The 26658-nt window shown below is 42.4% G+C and overlaps 1 protein-coding gene across 10 annotated transcripts in view; it reads left to right on the top strand.

Moving 5' to 3' along the window:
* The window catches only part of WNT7B (Wnt family member 7B), a 248747-nt gene that overhangs the window by 35131 nt on the left and 186958 nt on the right, over positions 1 to 26658 (top strand). For 4 of the 10 annotated variants that reach the window (XM_056517506.1, XM_056517509.1, XM_056517510.1 and 1 more), the window contains exons 3-5: positions 244 to 629; positions 13762 to 13875; positions 15970 to 16113. The gene's annotated coding sequence lies outside the window, so the exon portion shown is untranslated. Of the gene's footprint in view, positions 1 to 243; positions 630 to 1629; positions 1969 to 13761; positions 13876 to 15969; positions 16114 to 16778; positions 16861 to 19172; positions 19831 to 26658 lie in introns of those variants that run through there. The other 6 variants (XR_008843216.1, XR_008843215.1, XR_008843214.1 and 3 more) reach the window with 6 other exon arrangements.

Genomic DNA, 26658 nt, shown 5'->3' with positions numbered 1-26658 from the left:
TGTAGTATACAGCCACTAATAAGTACTGGAAGGATTAAGATTTTTTTAATAGAAGTAATTTAAAAATCTGTTTAACTTTCTGGCCTCAGTTGATAAAAAAAAAAAAAAAGTTTTCCACTAGCGTACCCCTTTAACCTTAAATGGGCACTGTCAAAATCAAAAACTTTTTATATGTTGTACATCTTGACAAAACATCAACCTTGTTAATATACTTCATAAAAATGTTTTATCTCCTTTCTTTAGAAATCAGGGCTTATAAAAACAAAGACCATCCGTACCAAAATTCTGTCTGGCCGCAGCATCATCTTTGTCCTAGCTAAAGTACAGGCTGGGACAAAGTCCAGGAAGTGAGGACGGGACTAGCACTCCTCTGTACTCACTTCTGTCCCATCAGACTGCAACATGAAAACAGAGAAGAGGGGGTTACAGAGCAGCCTGTAGTGATTGGATGAAGAGACCCAGCAGACTCAGGAAGGAAGTGAATGCATGGTGAGTGAGGGCGGGCTCAGTGCTTATCTCGGACATGCCCCTTCCTGAGCAGTGGATGTCAGACTGAGGGAGCAGCAGAACAGAGGGACTTGTGAGCCAAATACAGAAGCTAGACACATGTAAAGAATCTGCATGACCTAGTGAGTAACATTTAGAAGCATTTTTTTATATATGTGATATGACCGGTAAGCTTAACAAAGTTCACTCATGGGCTCAAGGTAAATATTATAGATAGCAACCTATTTTTTTCCCCTACTTTTCCGATGTTAATTAGCCAAGATCTTACATGATAAGGACCAATCAACAAACTGGGGCCGTAAAGTGTATTGATCTCTATACTTAGAATCACCACAGAGCCCTGGCCTTAGTAATGTGAATATCTGCATCTGGCCTTAATTCATTCTAAACCACTTTAAAGGGATGCCTGTTAGTGTTGCTCACGAATATTCGCAATTCGAATATTATTCGCGAATATCGCATATTCGCGAATTCGCGAATTTAGCGCTATATATTCGTAATGACGAATATTCTTTTTTTTTGTTTTTTTTCACAGTACACATCACAGTGATCATCCCTCTCTGCTTTCAGCTTGTGTGGCGTAAAGAAGGCTGTAATACTACTGTGTGAGACTGGCGTGTGAAAATTCGCATATGCTAATTTTCACATATGCTAATTTTCGCATATGCTAATTTTGTATATGCTAATATTCACATATGTTAATTTTCGCATACGCGAATTTTCGCATATGCGAAAATAAAACGAGAATATAACGAATATGCGAATATTCGCGAATATATGACGACTATTCGGCCATATATTCGCGAATATTCGCGAATTCGAATATGGCCTATGCCGCTCAACACTAATGCCTGTAAGTGAGCAATAGACAAAATTTATAACAAGAAAGGTGTAAAAATTAAAAGAACACACATCCCCTGGAGTAACAAACTTAAGACAAATTCTTTGTGATTTTCACATTAACCCATTGCTAACTGTTATTACCTAATGGTAATTTCTTAGTCTTGCTGTGTGATTTAATGTCACTGAGTCAAGGTCAATAAACATTGTTATAATGGTAGTGTTTTGGAGGGTATACTGTGTATTTGTGGATAATACCATAATATTGCCAACATTTTCCAGGTCATGTGCCAGCCGTTAAAGGTATTAACAAAGTAAAGAGATGCTCCGATTTAATTAAAAACCTAAATGCAGTGACCCAGGGCTGAAAGGAAACAAAAAAGAGCATACTGATCTCTCTCCCTATCCAGCACTGCTCCCGTCCACCTCAATCCCACTGTTTACTTACTCTGGTGACATACTCCCTCTACTTTTAAGATTATACTTATAAATAAATATTAAATAATACAAAAAAATGTGTCTCTTATTACATGTTTAGCTGTATATAGTTAGTTGTCTATGTATCTGAATTAAACTTCTAACTTAAAGGGGTACTCCCGTGGAAAACTTTTTTTTTTTTAAATCAACTGGTGCCAGAAAGTTAAACATTAAAATTTGTAAATTACTTCTATTAAAAAATCTTAATCCTTCCAGTACTTTTTAGGGGCTATATACTACAGAGGAAATGCTTTACTTTTTAGATTTCTCTGATGTCATGACCACAGTGCTCTCTGCTGACCTCTGCTGTCCATTTTAGGAACTGTCCTGAGCAGCATATGTTTGCTCTGGGGATTTTCTCCTGTTCTGGACAGTTCCTAAAATGGACAGCAGAGGTCAGCAGAGAGCACTGTGGTCGTGACATCAGAGAAATCTGAAAAGTAAAGCATTTCCTCTGTAATATATAGCCCCCAAAAAGTACTGGAAGGATTAAGATTTTTTAATAGAAGTAATTTACAAATGTGTTCAACTTTCTGGCTTTAAAAAAAAAAAAAAAAAAAAAAAAAAAGTTTTCCACGGGAGTACCCCTTTAAAGAGAATGTGTCAGCTCTGTACCTCATATGGAGTTGCAGACACTGTATATAACTAACTGTACCTTTTTTGTACCCTTTTTTTTTCAGATATGCCTTTTTTCACAATTCTACAAAAACATTTTTTCATTTTGAATTTTTTTTTATTTTTGTATCATGTATTCTGAATAACTGACATATATATTATTTTTTCTGTGATAGGCTGGTGTCGCACGTTGCGTTTTTAGGCTTTTTTTTATTTTATTATTTTGGCTAAAAAGCACCTCATCCAAATATTAGCTTGAAGTCAATATGGAAATATAAAACACATTACCGAAATTTCGCTTTGTGAAATTTTTTCTTAAATATGTGTGCTTTTTTTTTTTGTCAGATTGGCATATTTCAGTCAGTTTGTATTGTTTTAATCCCTAAGACCTTCCCTTGTTTTTGTTCCAGTTTACAAAAATGTGCATTTGAATGTGTGTTGCATTTGTTCTTTTTGTGTTTTTTGTTTATTTTGGTGACAGCATGGGACATGTAGCCTAGTCATTGTGCTGTCTGCTGCTAGGTGATGGCCCAAAATATGTGGTTGCTAACAAACTCATCATACAGTATATGCTGTATATACCTATAATGTACACTAGGGAGTCTGAAGAACTTCCTAGAGAACAATTACCGTATTTATCAGCGTTTCCCCTTTACCGCCACACCTTGCCATATTTTTATCCTCGCCAGTACAGTGGTCCCTCAAGTTACAATATTAATTGGTTCTGGGACTACCATTGTATGTCGAAGCCATTGTATGTTGAGACCAGAACTCTATGGAAACCTGGTAATTGGTTCTAAAGGCCCAAAATGTCATCCAAAAAATAGGAAAAAGTGAGGATTAAAGAAAAATAAATAGATAACTAATAGAGATAAAGCAAATCCTTACATATAAAAGTAAGAAAGATCTGCTGGGAGCTGTAATCACTGTCTATTTCAGTGTTTCCCAAGCAGGGATCCTCCAGCTGTTGCAAAACTACAACTCCCAGCATGCCCGGACAGCCGTTGGCTGTCCGGGCATGCTGGGAGTTGCAGTTTTGCAACAGCTGGGGGCGCCCTGCTTTGGAAACACTGGTCTATGTAGAGGACAGGAGCTTCTTCAGGGTCCTGTACAGTACACAGTGTCCTAAAAAAGTAACATGGAGTCGCCCTCACCTGGTGTCCAAAGGAGCAGGTAACCCTGGTACAGGTAAAGTGTACAGAGCATGTAATACCTCCCTGTACTGTAGGGGGCGCTACCAGACATCAGTCAGTGCATACGTTTCAGTAATACAGGTGTTTTACCAGTGAAATGTCCATTCTGATTGGTCAGTCCTTCCAGCTATTGATATGTTTTGCAGATCTGAACTGTCTGTAAGCATTGTATGTTGAGTCTGGTTTCAACTTACAATGGTCCAGAAAAGACCATTGTATGTTGAAACTATTGTATGTTGAGGCCATTGTAAGTTGAGGGATCACTGTAGTTAGTAGCAGGTGCTGCTTTATCACTAATAGAAATGAGTAAAACCACAGTATGGTTTGCTAAATCTTACTATCATTTTGAAAAACTTTTGACACGTTGTCCAGACATGTCAATAATTTAGATTGATCCTAACCTTGTGTAGTGCGCGGCAGATCTCACTCCGTGCGACAGATTCACTGCATAAGCTAAATTTCTGCTTGTTTTTATTTTTTTCCGGTGCTTCTAGGCCTGGAAAAAAAAGAACACCACCAAAAACTGCCCTGTCATTTTGCACTCCCAAGATGCAATTTATTATTATTATTATTTTTTTAAATAGTGGCTTTTAGTCACGGTGTTTTTTCTTTGGCCTTTTCCCCCTTGTGTTTTTCTCACAAGTCATGTGATTCTTTCATCGTGTGACTTAAAGGGGTACTCTGGCCCTGAGACATCTTGTCCCCTATCCAAAGGATAGGGGATAAGATGTCTCACCGCAGGGGTCCTGCCGCTGGGGACCCGCGCAATCTTGTATTCGCCACCCACCTGTTGCATGCTGCTGTACCAGCTCACAAACAGCCGGGTGGCGACCACGGGGCCGGAGTATTGTGACGTCACAACTCCGCCCCCGTGTGACGTCACCCCACGCCCCCGCTATGCAAGTCTATGGGAGGGGGCGTGGGCGTTTTTGCAAAAAATAAAAAATACACACAAAAAACAAGAGTCTATGATGACTGAATTGGACTTGAGTGACAGCCGAGAAGTGACGCCGCCGTGCATTTCACGCATTTCATCCTACTGTAACCTGCGATCACAGTGGGTCTCAGCACTGAGACACAATGCGATCTAAATTTTTGACATGTTTGGAAAACATGTCAAAAGTTTTTTTTTTTTTGCCAAATATCAAAAGTCTGGTATGACACAGTCCAGAGTCTTATACCAGACTTCTTCAAAGAACCGGAAAACACGTGAAAAGTGGAATAACTTTTACAAGACTAAACAAATTGATGGCTTATTTCATAGATTCGGCAAATCATACAGTAGATGTGATCATCTCTTATTTCTAGCATAAAGCAAACTATTTTCATAGCACCAGGTGAATCTATTCATGAGCCAAGTTTGCGTATTTGATTACCACACTGATTGTCACATGGTCTCATCCTCTTGGCTATGACTCCCAAGTACTTTCCATGGTACCTAATCTCATTGTAAATAATAAAATACATTTATATCATAGAGTCATGTAAAAACGAAAGGAAGCCACTTTAACTAAATGTATTAAAGATGTACACTTTAAAATGTTTGTTTTGCTTATGTAGTGCAGAATAGGCTATTATTAGAAAATGATGTAGAGGTTCTTGTGTATGTCTTGTGCTTACCTTTTAGCTGATGTGGCAGGCATGGGATAGGTTCCATTTTGGATGTAAATGGATTTTGTAGTGCTGTCTACAGATCACATGAGTCTGCTGGCTTTGCAGAGAGATGGGTGTGTGATTTGATCACTGCACCTGGTCATCAAGTATGTGCTAAAGGTCACCGAGGTGGTCTAATTAGACTTTTAAATTAGTTGGGGTCAGTTCACAATATGTGCAGTTTTCAGAAAAATATTGACATAAGGCAAAAGTGATTTCTACCTATATTAACAATTGAGGTGTTTTGTAAAGATTTGAAGTCTTAAGACTTTGTTTGCATATTCATTTATTACTGTATTTTGTCTATTTCTTCTATGATTTTCAAAAATCGCTGTAAAAATTACACATTTTTACCATTATGTGCGCAACTGCATTAAAATGGTACTTTTTTATTCCGCTATTTTTGGGAGAATCATGGCATAAACAGAAAACAAATTGCAGCAAGAAACACTGCAGGAGAGGTGTGTAGCTACTAGATATCCTGATCCTGTAGAGAGAGAGCTGTGAGGGGAAGGGTATAACTACTATATATCCTGATCCCATAGAGATAGCAGCAATATACAGAGCCAGATGTGAGGTGTATAACTACTATATATTCTGATTCCATAAAGAGAGCAGCAGTATACAGATAGAGCTGGAGGAGAGGGGTATAACTACTTTATATCCTAATACCATAGAAATAGCAGCAGCATTATACAGATAGAGCTGCTGCTATTTCTATGGGAAACACACCGTTGCCCAGGTGGTGTGTTTGATCCCAAATACACCGCCTGGGCAACAAAGGAGTGGCTTCGTAAGAAGCATTTCAAGGTCCTGGAGTGGCCTAGCCAGTCTCCAGATCTCAACCCCATAGCAAACCTTTGGAGGGAGTTGAAAGTCCGTGTTGCCCAGTGACAGCCTCAAAACATCACTGCTCTAGAGGAGATCTGCATGGAGGAATGGGACAAAATACCAGCAACAGTGTGTGAATACTTACAGAAAACATTTGACCTCTGTCATTGCCAACAAAGGGTATATAACAAAGTATTGAGATGAACTTTTGTTATTGACCAAATACTTATTTTCCACCATCATTTGCAAATAAATTCTGAAAAAATTTGATTTTATGGATTTTGTTTCTCATCATGTCTCTCATAGTTGAGGGATACCTATGAGGAAAATTACAGCTCTCTCATCTTTTTTAAGTGGGGGAACTTGCACAATTGGTGGCTGACTAAATACTTTTTTGCCCCACTGTAGGTGATGTCCTCATATATTTCACAGGAAGTCAGCTGACCCAGAACTGACTTCCCTTTGACACTTTAAGAGGGTCAGACTGGTGATCACATGACCCAGTTACAGTAATGAACCATATGAATGCAGCTGTACTTGAATAAAAACAGATGGCGCTGTATGACTAGTGATGGTGGGGGGGCTTTATCAAAACCTGAAGAGAGGCAAAGTTGCCCAGTTCCCCATAGTAATGATAGAGTAGGCTGCTTCTACTCTTACAAAGTGTCACTTTCTTGTGATGTGAGGTACATGATCTGAGTAGTGAAAGTGAATGCTCTGGCGCTCACCCCCTGTGCAGGCTGTGCAAGGTCCTTTTATTACATGTTCTTATGTCATACATATAAGGCATAAATGGCGGGATATATATGTTGATTACAATTAAAGAGTTAAAGGGGTACTCCGCTGCTCAGCGTTTGGAACAAACTGTTCCGAATGCTGGAACCGGCGCCTGCAGCTTGTGATGTCATAGCCCCCTCAATGCAAGTCTATGGGGTATCCTGATCCCATAAAGATAGCAGCAGCAATATACAGATAGAGCTGGAGGAGAGAGGTATAACTACTTTATATCCTAATCCAATGGAAATATATTTGTATGGGAAACACACCGTTGCCCAGGCGGTGTGTTTGATCCCAAACACACTGCTCGGCCAACGAAGGAGTGGCTTTATAAGAAGCATTTCAAGGTCCTGGAGTGGCCTAGCCAATCTCCAGATCTCAACCCCATAGAAAACGTTTGGAAGGAGTTGAAAGTCAGCCACCAATTGTGACAGCTGTCACGCCCCCTCCCATAGACTTGTATTGAGGGGTGGGGTGCGACGTCATGAGGGGGCGGGGCTATGACGTCATGAGCTCCTGGCGCCGGCTCCAGAGTTCGGAACAAGCTAAAAAAAAAAATCACAACATTGTCTTTGCACCTTGAGTCTATCGTGTGGTTTTCAGTTTCTCAACAGGAAATAGATCTATATCTTCTTTCTGTTCAGATGTTTAGTTCTTCACCCTAAGGTGAGGTCAAGTCTCTTTGTTACAAACTACATCCAAGGTTATAAGTTCAGACATAACTAGATTACGTAAAGTATTATAAAGCATATATTAGATTCAAATAAAACAAATAATCTTGACTACTCTATCAGCAACCAATCAGGTCGCTTCTTTCATTCTTAACAAGACCTGTGAAAAATGAAAGAAGCGATCTGATTGGTTGCTATGGGCAACTGGTCAACGTTGCCTCTCCACAGGTTTTGATAAATCTCCCCCGGTGAGTGTGCATGATATAGGGGGGGGGGGGGGGGGAACAAAACCCCGGAGTACATTTATATCCATAACACCCATTCGGTACAGAAAACCCCCAGCAGGCGTCCTTATAACCATCTACCGATCTCAACAGTTTTCCCCCTACTCCCCCATGGAGAATCTGTATGATGTCAAGTGAACGTATCAGGAACGTATCAGGTAACTATATGAACATCTGGTCAGTGAAATTCATCTTCCTATTTCAGGAGGGTGGAAAAGAAAATTTTAAGTGCCCAACTTGTTGATGTAAATTCTCTGTACAATGCATAATTTATACCACTCTGCTTATTCAGATCTTGATGGCGTCTTGTAATTGAACAATTTTATATTTAATTCAAATGCCCCGACTCGCATTTAGAGCCCGCAAATCAGCACTTATCTGTTTTTAGAGAAAATTACTATTTTTCTTGCCAAGGCTGCATATTTTTTCTTCTTTTCATGCAAAAACTCTGTAAAAACACATCCCATACCAGAAGAACATATGAAAATCTGTAAGGAAACAGAAATGTGCACAGCAGACGCCAAGGCTAAGTTTCATTTTACTCCAGACAAATGAGAAGTAGCAGAAACACTGGCATGTAAAACCACAAATATATAGAACTTATGTGAGGTATCAAGGGTGTGATATATCCGGATAACTATTGAAGGGGATATACCTCAAAGAGGGCCGCAGAACTTTTGGTTTATTGCTTGATCCTCAGGCTTGCACCAACCATGCATTGATAGTAGAAATATAGTCAATGTACACTGTTTTTTTTTTTTTTTTAGACCTAGGGGGGCATATATGAAGCCTCACCTAGCGCACATTTTCACCTACCTGCTTAATAAAGGCTCACACGTAGTCGAAGCGTCGCTTTGTGCACAAGAATCGGAGCCTTCTCTTTGGTGCTATGGCCAATTCTTTGTACTTGTACCAGACGTGCCGGACACATTGTATGGATCCAGTGCTCTTCTTTATCTTCTTGCTTCACTAACGGACACCTCTACATAAATCCAGTGATCCTGTGCACCCTTGCTAAAATGTCCGAAACATGTACCGTATATACTTGAGTATAAGCCGACCCGAATATAAGCCGAGGCCCCTAATTTCACCCCAAAAACCCAGGAAAAATTATTGACTCGACTATAAGCCAAGGGTGGGAAATACATCATCCCCCCCATGTCATCACCCAGACCCCCGTCATCATCCCCCCCCTTCATCATCACTGCCTGTCAATCCCTTCATCAGTGGTGTTCAACCTGCGGACCTCCAAATGTTGCAAAACTACAATTCCCAGCATGCCCGGACAGCCATCGACTGTCCCGGCATGCTGGGAGTTGTAGTTTTGCAACATCTGGAGGTCCGCAGGTTGAAAACCACTGCGACCTTCGTCATCATTCCCCCCCCCCCTTCATCATCACCGCCTGTCAATCCCTTCATCAGTGGCCTTCAACCTACCATCGGCTGTCCGGGCATGCTGGGAGTTGTAGTTTTGAAAGCTCTGGAGGTCCGCAGGTTGAAGACCACTGCGACCTTCGTCCTCATCCAGACACCCCCTTTAGTTCTCTACTCACCTCGCCTTGGTGGGAAGGAAGGGTGAGCTGGTCCGGGCCATCTATGCTGCAGGGACCGTCCGGTGGGGAGGATTAGTCGTTCCGGGCTGTCCATTTTCACCGGGGAGCCCTCTTCTCCGCGCTCCGGGCCCGGACTAGTGATGCTGCCTTGACGACGCAAAGGGACGTTCACACGCGTCCCTGTGCGTCGTCGTCAAGACAACGTCACTAGTCCGGGGCCGGGCCCGGAGCACGGAGAAGAGGGCTCCCCGGTGAAAATGGACAGCCCGGAACGACTAATCCTCCCCACCGGACTGTCCCTGCAGCATAGATGGCCCGGACCAGCTCACCCTTCCTTCCCACCGAGGGGAGGTGAGTAGAAAACTACAGGCCTGCACAGTGGTCTTCAACCTGCGGACCTCCAAAGGTTTCAAAACTACAACTCCCAGTATGCCCGGACAGCCGATGGCTGTCGGGGCATGCTGGGAGTTGTAGTTTTGCAACATCTGTAGGTCCGAAGGTTGAAGACCACTGAAAAGGAATTGGCAGGCGGAGAGTTCACTCGAGTATAAGCCGAGGGGGGTGTTTTCCGTACGAAAAATCGTGCTGAAAAACTTATACTCGAGTATATACGGTAAGCTGGCGGAGATTTCAACAGTAGTTTATGCTTGTTTACCAGTGTAAACCGCAATAAATCTGGCAAACGGGGGAAGCCACACTTTGGAAGCGGCAACAAAAGCTGCAAATTATCTCTTGCGCAGAAATTTTCGCCAGACGGAAAAATGGTTGCAAGTGATAAATGCCCTATTAAAAAACGGTTTGTATGGAAATAGCCTAAGTCTTTAATGCAACCATTTTTTATTTTCTTCATTAGAAACCCTGTTCTTGAGTAAGCAGTCACGTGACTGCACCACCATTGTTTTCTTGCCATGACTGTGATGTCACATATATTGTTCTTATGTCTTTGCACAGTAAAGTAATTGCCCCAATGTTCACCACCTCATCGGTCATGTTGCATACATTGGGGTGGATGTTAGTGATAGGTAGGCGGATGAAGGCTATGCTGGACAACAAATGGGACAGACGTTAAGCTTGGCTAGAGTTATAGTGAGATAAAGGGGTTTGACTATACTGAGCAAAACAGGGAGTAAAATAGAGCAGGGGTCCCTATCCCAGTCCACAAGGCCCACCAACAGTCCAGGATTTCATTTTTCCCTGTCCTGTTCCAATGGAGTAACTGAAGAAAAAACTGGAATGTTGGCTGGTCTTGATGTCTTGGTTGGAGTCCACTAAAATAGAGGGGCAAGGCCTATGCTTGACTAGACAAATCTTCTCAAAGAATGCACAATGAATGAGAAACTGAAAATCTTTTACAGCAAATCCAGTCTGGGTAAGGGGAAGATCTTCTCAAATAAATTTTCTTTTGGAGAAGTTTCATTGTTCTACATTTACAGGAGGCAGGAGGAATAACAGAGGAATGGCACAAGGCATAGTTCTTTTGCTTGGTGGGAATATACAATTCAGAGTATTTTCTAACATCCTTTCCTACACGAGCCTCGCAGACCGCACAGTTTTATATCCTGCAGACATGTGAAATATGAGGGAGTGCAGGTTTGGCAGGCCTGCGGCGGTGTGTCACTCTTCATAAGGGCTCTGACGGTTTAATGACTCAAGGTCTGGAAGACGGGAATGACTGAATTCTGGGTTTTCATTTTAAGGGTAACCATTACACTGTCCCCACAGCTGTTTGTAATTGAGGGGTCCATGTAAAGAGATATAATTGGGGCCCACATCATATGGATATCTGTACGGCACCATGTGTACGGTATTAGGACACGCAAGAGTTCTTAGGGTGCAATATTTTATCTTACGCTGTTTCCTTTGAAACACGAGCATTAAATGAAAAATAAATATAACCGTGACAGTACAGGCTACGCGCACCATATATATTTTCGTGGTGCTCGGGAGCATAGATCCTATAGATAGCTTCAGGATTACACAGTGTCTATCGAAAGTATTCAACAGAATTTCATGGATTTCATGTTTACTTAGTTGCCCAGAGTTGTATGCATTAGGTAATACTGTACCCTTTATACAGGTTTTAGAAGATTAAGCATAGCAATCCTCTAGATAAAGGGATGGAATAAAGGTGTTTCTCTGGATATAGATGAACGATTTTTTTATTCAGTACAATACGTGTTTCAAGTTCCTACTGGATTCTTCATCAGGCTATTGCCTGACAAAAATCCAGTAGAGGTTCGAAACACATTTTGTATTCCATACAAAGCAACGCATTTCAAGTCCCTGCTGGATTTTTCATCAGGCTATTGTCCAACAAAGAATCCAGTATGGATTCAAAATGCATTGCTTTGTATGAAATAAATAATGGTTCATTTTATGTCAAATTTTTCCAGTGGATTGCCACTCCAATTTTTCTATTTGCACAAGGGTAAACCATGAGTTCCAGGAGGATGGTGAGGCCGCTCACCTGACGCCATAGCAAGTTTACATGCACATTAAGGCTACACGATTTGGGGAAAATGTGCAATTGCGATTATGAAGTTAAACATTGTGATTTCGATATGAGATTGCGATATAATAAACAAATGGTAAAATCCCCAAATTTCTTGTCCAATTTCCCCCATTTAATTTCTTACCCCCAATTTCACATTCCCCCCATTTCACGTCTATCCCCCCCCCCACCACCATTTCATGTCCATCCCCCATTTGATATTCCCCACACATTTTACATCACCCAATTTCACATCCTCCATTTCATGTAAATTCCCCAATGTCACATCTCCCCCATTAAAGTTGTGCGGGGGCGTGGGGGAAACAAAAAAAAAAAAAGAAAACCTGATGCTTACTTAGCCCTGGTCCCCCATAGTTCTGTTGCAGATCCCGTTCTCCTCCATGCAGTCCAGTGTCTCATGGGGACTTACAGGACCTTCCTGCTCAGCCAATCACTGGCCTAACACATGACACAGCTGCGGCCACTGATTGGCTGAGGGGGAAAGGTCCTGGTGCCAGCTGCATGTCAGGAGCACAGAGAAGATACTGGGACCACACGGAGGAGAACAGGATCTCCTGATTATGTTTCCGACGTTCCCCTATTATTACTCCCTGCACCAGTGTTGTGGTGCAGGGAGTTGTGGTTTTGCAACAGCTGGAGGCACCTTGGTTGGGAAACACTGACTTAGCATTTGAATTTTGCATACGTCATATGGTGCCCAGCCAAGGCCACAGCTAATTGACAATTTTTGCTGGGGGCCTTTTCGACATATAGCAATTCGCCTAAATCGTGAATGCGAGATTGCGATTGTTATATATCGAGCAGACCTAGTGCTACTTACCTTAGGGGTTGCTATTTTAATAAGCGTGTTACACTAGGGGTGCACCCCTACCTTTTGTGTTTTTTATAGGAATTCATGTAGGTTTTATCTCCGAGTCTGTAGGAATCCATGCCATTTTCCATTGGATATTGGATGCCGAGAGATTCTCGCCTAGAATCATGTATTTTAGGGAAGGATATTTGTAATACGGTACCATATGGTGACGTACAGAGTGCCTACGGCTGCATAGCGTGCCTTGTGCACAGATTGTTCTTACCAGTATATTTTCTATTGCCAACCCCCATGTTATTACATTTTCAAGCTCACAATTCATTATTTGTCAGCAGAATAGCATTTTTTTTTTTTTTATGAAAAACAATGAAAAATGTAGGTTGAATCAGTATTTAGCCTCCTCAAACTTGGCTGTTCCCATCCCTCCATATACTCGACTGCCGCGCTCCATTCAAACTCTTCCTTGCTGCAGTCATGCAGCTAGGGTACAGGCTGTGGGTATGTTCACATGGTAGGAAAATGTGCAGAATGTCCGCCTAGAAAACATGGGTGGACATTCTGCACATTTGAAAGTTTCGTCGGGCGCTAGGACCACTCAGAAATGAGCAGTCTCATAGACAGCAATGCATGTCCGAGCTAAATCACTTGAAAGAATAGACATGTTTATTCTCTCTATGGATGCCAGAATTAGGATTTTCGCAGCAGAAACATCTGTCGTGGAAATTCCACCGTGTTAACAGTGCAGCAGAATCCTACTTAATTCAATGGGACTCTGCTGTAGCGGAATGTTCATACGGAATATTCTGGATTAATTCCGCCCGAACATTCCACCATGTGAACATGCCCTGTGGAGGACAGGGGATGATGATGCCCCTTTTCGTATCGGTCCTGAATGGTGCCCCTCAAAGTTCTGATCGAGAATGTTGTCAACTGCATAGGCAAAATATCAGAAAGCCATCTTTGCCTCTTAGACAAACCACCAGTTTTGACTTTTCTCATCTGTGTAACCTTTAATCATTCTTTTGTTGTTCTTTTAGATTTTCAGAACCCAAATATTCTACAGCTACATCCACAATTGGAGATTCCTAGGTGGAAAAATCTAGGATGCAAATTTAAAGTCTTTGACATCTTGTAAACCAAAGGGAGGCAAGGTGAGTATTGTACAGGGATGGACATCATACTTATTTCTTTGACCCACCAAAATGCCTAGGTAGCATTTAAGAAACTCAGCCATGGAAGCATAAACTCACCATCACTAGTCCTACAGTGTCATTTGTTTAATTCCGGCACAACTGCAACCATGCATTTTACAACTGTAACTGGGTTATGTGATCACCAGTCTAACCCACATGTGTTAGAGAAAGTGGTCAGTCCTTAGTCAGCTGACTTCCTGTAAACTAGATTCTGTAGAATCTGTAGGCTACCAGACCCCTCCCCTCCCAGCTCTATCTGTATACTGCTACTGCTATTTCTATTGGATCAGTATGTATAGTAGTTATATACTTCCCCACCAGCTCTATCTGTATACTGCTGCTGTTATCTTTATGGTATAAGGATATATAGAAGTTGTACACCTCCCCGCCAGCTTTATCCGTATACTGCTGCTGCCCTTTGGGATAAGGATATATAGTCATTATACAGATCCCCTAAGGCTGTGTCCTGACATTGCATAATTGCTGTTGCTTTTGTTTTCTCTCCCCACCTCATGACTACGGAGAAGACCTAGATCGATATTAAGAGACATATTTCCTTAATTATTGTTAGATCGGCATAATAGCCCTTTTCTTCGTCATTTTTTTTTTTTTTTGCTGTGATTTTTCCAAAAATAGTTGTAAAAATTGTGCCATTTACCACAATATGCGACAAGAAAAGTGTCATTTTCAGTGACTTTGGAAAATCACGGCCATAACCTGGTAAAAACAAAGTAGAAAGCCAAGTTTTAGACAATATTTCTTATCATTTTAAAATCCCTAGTGGTCTAGAGTAGCGGAACGGTTCATTGTAACTTTCCCGGTGGTCTGATGAAGTGAAATTGTTGATTCAAGCTGCTCCTGGGTGGTCTTACGCCCCTATGGCATCCCGAAAGATGCCCCAAAATTTTACCAGATAATAGTACTCACACCTTTATGTAGGTGTTGTGCTTTCCTAGTATGGGGTCTGCTGGGCCCATAGTAGGAAAGCACAATACCTACATAAAGGCATCACCCTGCAATTGTCCCTCCACTGTTGTGCCCATGCAGGTCAAATAGTAGTACCAGCATAATATTAGTGTACACACAGGAATGGCCATACCTTTTATACCATACTTAGCTCTGTAATTGTCTGAGCCAAATCTCCAAAACTCCTGTGGATATATAGGTGTGTCACCTGCTGTGCTGGAGGAGGTATGCACACTAGCACCTCCTATGGTCAGGAGTGGAAAATGTCCATTGACTCCCAGAGACATAAATAAGAAGTTTTTGGAAGAAAGGCATGTATTGTTTGTAATATTAAAAGGAATGTGTCTGATGATGAATTCCAATAAACTCTGTGCAAACTTTGTGTCCTAATTGTTTCCAATGTTTGTAAAATGCATTAGGTATAACCAATAAAATTTCAATAAAATAATAGAAGAATGTTTTTGTATTTCCGAGCTTGGAAAAGCAAGAGTTCAGCGTACTTCTGAGTATGTAACCTTTTACTTGGGACCAGTTTCCTTCCTTCCTAAACTCACACAGTTTGAGAATAGGGAAAAGCGAGGACAAGATTGGTGATGGCCTTTCATCAACTTCAGACAAAAACAAGACAGTGTCAACATGTCCACAAATTTATTGTGTGTTTTCAGTACTTGCACATAACTCTTTTTCAACCTTTTGGAAGTCATATTTTCCATGGAGTTTATCTAAATAATTGACGGCGGATGAAATCAGACAATGTAAGAGTGGACTATTCCTGATCACTACTCCAGGGCTGTTAAGACTGGGTTCACATATGTCCGGCGTCAGGCTCCGAGAACCCGGCCAAAAACTGTCCGCACCTGATGCCACAACTAATGACAAAAGTGCATCAGTTGTTTAGGATTTGGTATTCATTAATTGTGTATACTAGACAGTGGAACACAGCAAGACCAGTTGCCCTGTCCGGCACCTATGCGGCATGTTTCACCGTCCATTGTCCAACCTAAGGTGCTGGATGAATGTGAACTGTCCCATTGAAATGAATGGGATCAGTTCTATAATCAGTTTCCCCCAATGCTTTTTCTACAGCACCAGAGGAAAATGCTGCCAGACAACGGACATATGTGAAGGAGACTGTAGAAGCTGATCAGAAGATTCTCTGATGTCCATTGAAGATCAAGAATAGTAGAGCCATATATGGATTGTTCATGAGAGCTCCCGATGACTTGAAAGGTTTGATATTGTAAATTTACTGGTTCCATAAATAACGCTAGCCATACACATGAGAGAAAGTCAACTGATCTGGGGAATCGGCCAACATAGATGGTTGCCTTCTGACAGTCCCCCCAATGATGTAAGATGAATCAGCCCGTGAATTTTCAACATACTCAATCCTATGTCCCTACAGTATGTTCCCACAGAAGATAAGCCACTGACAAACATTATCTTTTCTCTATTAAAATAAATACTAGGCTAGATAAGATTTTTATTTTCTTAGAATTGCTTCTCATTAAGAAAAAAAAACTTTTGACATGTCTCAGAGGCATGTGAAAAGTTTTCATCGCTCAGGGTTTCGGTGCTGAGATCCCCACCAATCAAGAGAGAGAGCGGGGATATGTGCATGGCAGTGCGCTTTAATCACTGGCTTCTAGCTATCTTTGTCTGCCCCATAGACTTATAAAGGAGCCGCGAGACAAAGATTACTGAGTGCTGTAAAGCGCGTTGCTGCACGCTTATCCCAGCTCGTTCTCCTGCTTGGTAACCGTCTCGGCCCCCTACAAATAAAATATTTTAGCATGTCCTGACGTGTCAAAATTTTTATTTTTTTAAGGGATAGTGCTCAAATGAAACTGTGGATCGATACAAATGTACTATATAACCTTATGCATTAACATCAGATGTAGAGCCCAGGGGCAGTGGCAGGATTTAAAAGAAATAGGGCTCATAGGAGAAACCACACAGCATGGAAAATATCAGGAGGTATGTTTGAAAAGAAATTACATGTCCACTAACTTTATTATATTAAGGAACACTGAATAAAATAACCTGGTAATATTATTAGAATGTGAACATAGGACAGTAGTCATAAAGTACAACTACAATGTTGGTGCAGTGGTAGGATCTGGCGACTCTGTAGACCACTTGCTTTAGCAGCGTGCTACAGAGTTGCCGGGAGTTTTAAAAGTCTATCATGCCGTCACACCAACGTTGTAGTTACACTTTAAATATGTTTTTCTTCACTTGTTGCAAAACTACTACTACAGGTTGGGAGACCATTTATATAGGCAAAAGGTTGACAGAAAGATAGCATACCCATTGTGGGGCTAATCAGTGTGGGGCTATAGGCTCACAAGAGGAAGTTATTTGGAAAGTCCACTATCCAGTCCGTGTTCTTAGGTTGCTTTCACAGTATATAATTTCTCCGTTTTAAAGACCCATTATAATGTTCCGTTAAGGAAACCCTTAAAACCGGCCATTAAACGACCATTACAAAATCCCATACGGCCGTTACAAAATCCCAGTCAAGTCTATGGGATTTTGTGATTAGCCGTAATGACCCGTTAATGCCGTTATGAATAACGGACGTTATTTTGTGATGGGAGAAAAAATGGTACATGCACTAATTTTCTCCCATCACAAAATAACGTCCGTTATTCATAATGGGCATTAACGGGTCATGACGGCTAATCACAAAATCCCATAGACTTGACTGGGATTTTGTAACAGCCGTATGGGATTTTGTAACGGCCGTTTAATGGCCGGTTTTAAGGGTTTCCTTAACGGAACATTATAACGGGTCTTTAAAACTGAGAAATTATATAGTGTGAAAGCAGCCTTAAAGGGAATGTGTCACCATTTTATTTTTTTAAATAAATGAAATTCTATCAAGATAAAGCATTTCATTTATGTAATTAGTTTAAGGACAATGTAGTTTTAATGGTATTTATTAATAATGTGTTCACTGGGGCTGTCATTACTGTAGCCTTTTTGTCACTTCACAACACCTACACAGTTGCTTTATGGCAGGCATAGCGGATAAGAAAGTTAAGACTGAGAGAGTCTCATAGAAAAGCATGGACTGCTTACTACATGTGCATAGCACAGGCTAGGTGAAATGAAAGGGAGAGCCAGCACAATTTTCTTGAAGTCCCTGAGGAGCAGTGACCTATCAAGAGACATGTACTCTGTTCTTTACCACTTTTCAGACACCATCAAAATGGTGACAGTGGAATTGAAAAAAAAACTACAAAACCCCCTCCCCCTCTCCACATAGACAGAGGAGAAAGGTAGATGGGTGAGGTCTAATTTGCAGCAGCCAGATAAGTTGCTTGCTTTCATCAGATTCCTCATGTTAGCTCCCTCTGCTGGTCAACAGTGGGAGATATGACAAGTTATTATAAAATTTTTCATATCAGTAAATTTTTTTTTTTAATATTTCCAAAAATATTTAAAAAATTTGAAAACATTATAGTACATATACATATAGTACAGTAACCCCCCGACATGCGATGGCCCCGAAATATGATCAAATCGACATACGATGGCCTCCCAGAGGCCATCGCATGTCGATGTCAGCATCGACATACGATTCTTTTATATGTCGGGGCCATCGCATTAACTGCTATCCGACAGCGCAAAATGCTTAAGCTGCTGTCGGATAGCAGTTTAAGCATCGCGGACAGGTTCACTTACCTATCCCCGCTGCTCCAGGTCCACTTCGCGATCCTCCGGCGTCTTCTGCATCTTCTCCGGGGTCCGGGCCTCGCTTTCCGGCGTTGTTATTATGTTGCTGTGCACGCTGTCCTGGCGCAGCAACGTAATAACGTCACCAGAAAGCGAGGCTCGGACACCGGAGAAGATGCGGAAGAAGCCGGAGGATCCCGAAGAAGACGCCGGAGCAGCGGGACAGCATCGGGAGCCCCTGGGACAGCATCGGGAGCGGTGAGGACGCGGTCCGGAGCGGCGGGGACAGGTGAGTATTAAATGCACTTTTTACATTGCACAAATCCCTCAACATACGATGGATTCGACAAACGATGGGTCGTTTGGAATGAATTACCATCGTATGTTGAGGGACCACTGTACATTTTCGGGCAATAACCCGAAAGGGAGCCACATTATCATTATAAACCCTGAGCCCATTGAAGTACCATTTTGAAAGCCAATCCAAACCTAGCCTACCATAAAATAATAAAGCAGCAGTAAAGGATAATCTAGATTCAATATTGAGGGTACAGAACTTTTTGACTGTGTCTCACAGTTTACAGTAGTATTTTTTTTTTGTAAAGCAGAGCATCCTGTCCTGGTTCAGGTATAAAAATGAAGAAGTAACATGCCACTCACGATGAGATGAACATTCATTCCCAGAGGAAAGGGGCTTTAGAAGAAGTATGTTTTTGCTTTTTTTTTGTGCAGACCAGACGCTAACTTTGCCAGGGGCCTGAATACAAACTAGACTGAGATGTTACAAAGAGAATTTAGAAGCCAGTGCAGCAACACGATCACCAAAGACACAGGCCGTGCTGGGAATGCGTCCAGAGCCATGAGCAAAACGGAGGAAAAAGAGTCCAGCTGCAGCCAAAATATCTGATGTATCACAGGAGCTGGAGCTGCTTGGCTGTCCTACGTGAGAAGTGGAACGCATGAAAATAACTACCTAGCTACTGGATCAAGACTGAAGTTCGGCTGGTTTTGTTCTTAACACAAAAGTTAAAAGTTATGTAGAAAGTCTATTGATATAATATAAGATCTGTCACATCAGCTAGTTACTGTGTGTGTTCTTACTCGAGAATGCGTGAAGGAAATGATCCAATGTCAACCTTTTCGTTAATAACCCTTGTTGTTGTTAGCTTAGCGAGTATTCTTGAAGGACAACTCCACCTAAACCCTAAACAGACAGGTTTGCCTGAAATCAAATAGTCTTTTTCACTCACACAGAGGTCTAGGGTGTTAAAGGAGTAGTCCAGTGGTGATTCAGTGGTGAGCAACTTATCCCCTATCCTAAGGATAGGGGATAAGTTGCAGATCGCGGGGGGTCCGACCCCTGGGGCCCCCCGCGATCTCCTGTACGGAGCCCCGACAGCCCGCTGGAAGGGGGCGTGTCGACCTCCGCACGAGGCGGCGGCCGACACGCCCCCTCAATACAACTCTATGGCAGAGCCGAAGCGCTGCCTTCGGCAATCTCTGGCTCTGCCATAGAGATGTATTGAGGGGGCGTGTCGGCCGCCGCCTCGTGCGGGGGTCGACACCCGCTATCTCGGCGGAGAGCCGGGACCCCGTACAGAGAGATCGCAGGGGGCCCCAGCGGTCGGACCCCCCGCGATCTCAAACTTATCCCCTATCCTTAGGATAGGGGATAAGTTTTTCACCACTGGACTACCCCTTTAAGATCTGAATTGCTGTTTTGCCAAGTCCACACACAAGAGAGCTGCCTGAAAGGGTTCTCTGCTTTCGACAATCTCTACTTTTCAGAAGGATCTCTTGAATATAAGCTGATCACAAAGTGTCTTGCTCCTGAGATTTCCAGTAATCAGCAGTGATCTTTGAAAAAGCCTGGCAATAAGTGGTAAAATTCTCTGCAGCGCCATCACAGGGCTAATCAAGCATTACACAGAGTTCATTTAGTGGGTTGTCTGTGTAATGCCGGATAGAACAGGTCCTCCAGTCTGAGAGACACTATTTGTTTCCACTGTTCAATCTGGACTGGCAATGAGTATCCATTAACTCAATATTTCCTAGTTGGGCATATGAAAATATGTTTTCCAAACTAGATAATCTCTTTAAAAGGGAGTGCAAAAAGTACAAACCTTGTTTGTATGAAATATTAGGGCATAGGGATGTCAAGATTGGGCTCTTTTCCCGAGGACTCCCTTCTATTAGCCAGTTCAGCTGCCCACATCTTTCTTTTATGATGACAGCTGATATTCAGAGTTTATGATTGCCAAATGGGTCCTTTTTAGGGTAAAGGTGATCCAAATGAAGAAGAACATTGTAATATCACAAACATATTCTAATAGTAAGTATATGGTAACTTGCGTTTGGCCTGAGACATTGGGGAAATAATATTACAGGAAAATTAAAGTGAAGGCCCAGGGGCCTTCAAGATTGCCATATTGGGTTGGCATATAAGGTGACCCACAACACAAGTGGCCATACATGTTCAATAGCTGTCAAGAACAAGAGTTTACCAAACAGATATTCCTCTTGAATCCAAAAATGCTTGCAAAAATTCAATATCAACTCTCGGTGGAGTATCAGCACATCCACTTATTGAGCCGGTCCTGTTGGATGTTGGGTTCTACCTGACTTTGTCTTATGTGTTGGGCATCTTTACTCTAGTAAGTCCTAAAGCCTGTTTCTGCAAGATGAGGCTAAAGACGATGAAGCAACTATCATTGTCTTGAGACATTTTGAATATAGAATCCATCAATGGGATTAGTCCATTTATGGAACTTGATTTGCACCATCAAGGAAAATAGAAGTTTATTTGGTTCATCAAAGATCATGGCAATATCTCTGAGTCCATGTGACAATGAATATGCTTAAACTGAAACCGATTTAATCTCTGTTTGGTGTCATTACATTTGTCTATGATGTCCTAGGTCTTGGGACTGATACTATTTTGGCACAAGAAATCTTTTAGGCAGGACTGTGTTGAGGAGCCATCCCAAGACATTCGAGGACAGATAAGAAAAAGCGGTCACAATCTCAGTTGATGATTCTGATTCTGGGAGACCAGTACCTTGTTCTTTATTATTGAGACACATCTTCTTCACAGGCCCACAGTCTCTTGGGTATCCTTAGGGAAAAAGAACATGATAGAGACAAGTCTGCTCGCTTCCTTTCATCTTATTTCTAGAGGAATTTATTTGAAGTCTGCTCGAAATTTCCATAAAAGTTCAAGTATCATATGGGGACAGGGACATTTTCAGGACCAATAAAAATGCTCTTAGGGGGATTTTTATGTCATGACTATATCCTCAAATGATTAGGTAATACGTTAAAGGAAAATATGTCGAACTTGTGAAATAGAAATGTTATTAATTTATAGTTTTACTCAATTTTTATTGGAACCATTATGTTATTATTGTAATAGTAATCAACAAATTTGGCATGGAAAATAATCTACTTTCCAAACAGTATCCAGTCTGTAATTGGTAAAATAGACAAGTCTGAGAGCCTTCGACTGCTGGAGATAGAGAGGGTACCCCTTTTCACCATGCCGGATTCCTGTCACATCTGTGGCTGTCTGCCTTTTATGCTCCTTTTCATGTATTTCAAGAAGGTTAGTGACTTGGGTATCAATTATGCCAAACAATTAGACTAATTACTACCAGACGCCACGTCTCGAGTCGAAAGCAAGTTTTCACCAGCAGGGGTGGGGTGGGTTGGGGGGGTGTTTGGTTCGGGTTGCACATTTTAGACGCAATAGAATGCTGTGAGAAGACCTGAATTCATGTAAAGCTATTTAATGGGATCCTACAGAGACTCACTTTTATTTTCATATATATTTTTTTGTGGCTAACAGTACAACTCTTTCTAACATTAATGGGAACCTGTTTCCTCCCTACTGTTCCCCCAAACCATCCCTAGTACTTTATAGATGTGTTAAAGTATTTTCATAGGATGTTCTAAAGGTGGGTTCATGCTGTGTTTATGCATTACGTCACAAGAAAGGTATGCCAACATATATTGTGGTGTACTACAGCCAGCCCCATTCATTTCAGTGGACTGAAATTAGTCACCCAGTGACTACATTCAGGCTGCTTTACGCTGGTATACGCTAAATTAATGGGACTCAATAGTGTGGTCTGCTGTGCTTTGGGGTGTTGTTATGTTAGTCTATACTTTCAGGCCACAGGAATGAATGGGGGCGCTTTAGTAGACCATAGTAAATGTCAATTTCTTGGCAGGATACTTTGCATAAACTCAGTGTGAAGCCACCCTTGCCTGTCCAAAGTGATAACACACTTTGCATAAAACCTACTTTAATTGGTAAATATGGATAGAGATGGGAGCACCCGGCACTGGGTATCTGAAGGCTGTTAGCTTATTGTAGGGAAATCTGTACTGTTCACTGCAGTGGTGCACAAGCGCTTAGACAAATGGTAGCAGACAGTATGAAAAAGAAATGATAGCACGGCACTCACCATCCAAAAGTGTTTTATTCTGATCAAGGTGCAGTCCAAATCGGGGTACAGTCCATATGTAGATCACATCAGTACAGTGGAATCGGGAGGAGACAGGAAATAAAGCTCAGAGGAGCTCGTGCAGCAACTTTTCGCGGTAAAAACCGGTCTGTAAGGCGTGACCAAGCGGTTTTTACCGCGAAACGTTGCTGCACGAGCTCCTCTGAGCTCTCTTTCGTGTCTCCCCCCGATTCAACTGTACTGATGTGATCTACATATGGACTGTACCCCGATTTGGACTGCACCTTGATCAGAATAAAACACTGTTGGATGGTGAGTGCTGTGCTATCATTTCTTTTTCATACTGTCTACTTTAATTGGTGATTGTGCCTTATGCAAGTTAGGGCTACGTAGTCAAATAGGAGACGCAGCCCCTTGTAGTCACGAGAGCCGTAACTGACTAACTCCCAACCAAGCTTGACTAACTCTGCGCATGAGCTGGGAGGGGGGGCAAACTCTAGAGTAGTCAGGTATGTCATTCAATGGGCGGGGCCTTCCTGACTTCTATAGTCATTCCAACACTTCTGTAAGGTACTGGGTACAGTTTAGGGAGCAAGATGTCAAGTTTTTATGTATACAGTGATACCTCTGCAGAAGACTTCCTCATTGAGAAGACCACTCCCTTATTCAGACCAGATTTCATGTGACCGTTTGTCATGCCACCAGACATTATGCAGAGTGACCATTTTGCGCCCCCTGTTGTGAAGTGGCCTTTGTGCCTTTTAATTGTTTTTAAATGTTTTGCCTGATTTGTATTGGCTTAGGGAATATGTAATAAAGATTGTTTTATTTTGCATAAAATTGGGTGTGCGGCTGTGCTATGTATGGTGTGTCTTTTTCTTTTTTGAAGCCCATCCCCTTGTGATCAGCTGTTGTCTTGAGCCAAACAGGATCCTGGGAAAGGTTTGAGATGGCAGGAATGGTGAACCTGGGGGACTATGGAATAACAAAAAAGTCCACCCCTGGGAGGCAAAACAAGTAAATGTACCAATTACATAACTTTGCAGCAGGGGCGCGATACTTAGAAATAAAAAAAAAACAGGAATACTCCTTTAATACCGATTTTTTTAAAGAATCAAACATTACAAATAGGGATCTGATGAATCCAAATTCGATTCGCAACGAATATGAATATCGCCGCGATTCGATCGCGAAAATCGCTCTTTAAACTCCATTTAGTGCGGTCCAGGCTCCAGGGCATCTAAAATGGCGGATCCACATGTGAGGACATGGGGCAAGGAATCCTGGTAAGGCCTGAACAAGGGTCGGTGGGATGACCCCGAATCACATGCAGGATGCAGCCTATCAACAGCCAGCCAGCCACCCCTGTGTCACAGTCCTATATAATCGGCAGCCATCTTGCGGCCAGTCACATCAGCGTTCTATTGCAGAAAGAGAGGGATAGAGAGCAGTGTGTTGCATAGAAAAGCTTTTTTTACAGCAGCAATTCACCTCAAGCCCAAATCCAGCCTAGAAGCACTGACAGGGAAGAGAGAGAGATTGAGAGAGATAGTGCAATTGCCGGTTTATTACAGCAGTGATTCACGTCAAGCCCAAATCCATCCTAGAAGCACTGACAGGGAAGGGAGTGAGATTGAGAGAGAAAGTGCAATTTTGGGTGTAGTACACAGCGGCTGTGTGTTGCAGCACTGATGTGTACAACAACTGAAAAGCTAATAGTAGCCAGCCAGTTAGGGTGAGCAGAGCAGTAAAAGCGTATTGTCCTCTGTTACCCCCTTAACGACCATGGATGTGTATACACGTCCATGTGCTATTAAGGTGGTATGGCGCGGGCTCCCGACACGAGCCCGCGTCATACCGGCCGGCCGCCAGCTGATTTTTTTTAGCTGGGGGCCGGCGTTAATAGCCGACATGCGGGCGGCTATTAACCCTTTAGATCGCCGCTGTCAAAGCTGGCAGCGGCGTCTAAAGGTGCCTTTATTCCATCCCTGGTGGTCCAGTGGTGTGGATCCCCCCCCCCCCCCCCCCCCCACAGTGTGATCGGGGCGGGGGGGGGGGGGGGTGTATCCACTGCTGAGGTAGCCTGAGAGCTTACCTCATGTCCTGTGTCGGCTCCGGCGCTCAGAATGATAGAGCCTGGCAGCGCTTGGCTTTATCAATCGAGCGCAGAGCACACAGATCAATGTGGTTTTATACAACCACATTGATCTGTATGAGGAATCAAATGATTCCTCCTGAAAGTCCCCTATGGGGACTAAAAGTGTAAAAAAAAGTTTAAAAACACACACATTAAAGGGGTACTCTGTCCCTAGCATCTTATCTTCTATCCAAAGCATAGGGGATAAGATGTAAGATCACGGGGGTCCCGCCGCTGGGGACCCCCTGGATCTCCGCTGCAGCACCCTGTTATCATTACTGCACAGGGCAAACTCGCTCTGTGCATAATGACCGGTGATACATGGGCCGGAGCATCGTGATGTCATGGCTCCGCCCTCTCGTGACGTCACGGCCCACCCCCTTAATGCAAGTCTATGGGAGGGGGCGTGATGTCTGCCACGCCCCCTCCCATAGACTTGTATTGAGGGGGCGGAGCTGTGATATCACGATGCTACAGCCCCTGTATCGCCTGTCATTACGCACAAAAAGTCTCAAAAAGTCCAATCAAAACAAAAATGGTACTGATAAAAACTTCAGATCACAGCACAAAAAATTAGCCCCCATACTAACCTGTACATGGAAAAATAACAAAGTTATAGGGGTCAGAAGAGGACAATTTTAAATGTATGAATTTTTGTGCATGTAGTTATGATTTTTTCCAAAAATAAATAAAACCTATATAAGTAGGGTATCATTTTAATCTTATGGACCTACAGAATAAAGATAAAGTTTCATTTTTACCGAAAAATGATCTGCGTAGAAACGGAAGCCCCCAAAATTTACTAAATTGTGTTTTTTCTTAAATTTTGTCACACAATGATTTTTTTTCCTGTTTCGCTGTAGAATTTTGGGTAAAATGACTGATTTCATTACAAAGTACAATTGGTGGCGCAAATAATAAGTCCTCATATGGATTTTTGGTGCAAAATTTAAAGCGTTATGATTTTTAAAAGGTGAGGAGGAAAAAAACGAAAGTGCAAAAACAGAAAAATGCTTGGTCCTTAAGGGGTTAAGTGTAACTTGTGCATACATCTAAGTGGTGTACCATTTTGTTCCTGTTAACCTCTTAAGGACGTAGGGTTTACCTGTACGCCCTACGCCCGGTGTTTAAAACGGGGTCACACCGGGTCGGTCCCGGCTGCTATTCATAGCTGGGACCCTGGGCTATCAGAAGATCGGTGCCGCGCGCTATTAACCCTTCAGACGCAGTTATCAAAGTTGACCGCCGCGTCTGAAAGTGAAAGTAAACGCTTCCCGGCAACTCAGTCGGGCTGATCGGGACATCGCGATGAAATCGCGATGTCCCGATCAGCTAGGACGCGATCGGAGGTCCCCTTACCTGTCTCCGCCACGTCCGATCTGGGTTTGATTGCTCCAAGCCTGAGCTACAGGCTTGAGCAATCGAGCCCCTATCTCGCTGATCCATGCAAAGCTATGGCTTTGCAGGGATCAGCATAAGAGATCAGTGTGT

This window comes from Hyla sarda, chromosome 4 (genome assembly GCF_029499605.1).
Source record: "Hyla sarda isolate aHylSar1 chromosome 4, aHylSar1.hap1, whole genome shotgun sequence".
Classification (NCBI taxonomy): Eukaryota; Metazoa; Chordata; class Amphibia; order Anura; family Hylidae; genus Hyla; species Hyla sarda.
This window is presented reverse-complemented; position numbering and strand designations above follow the sequence as displayed.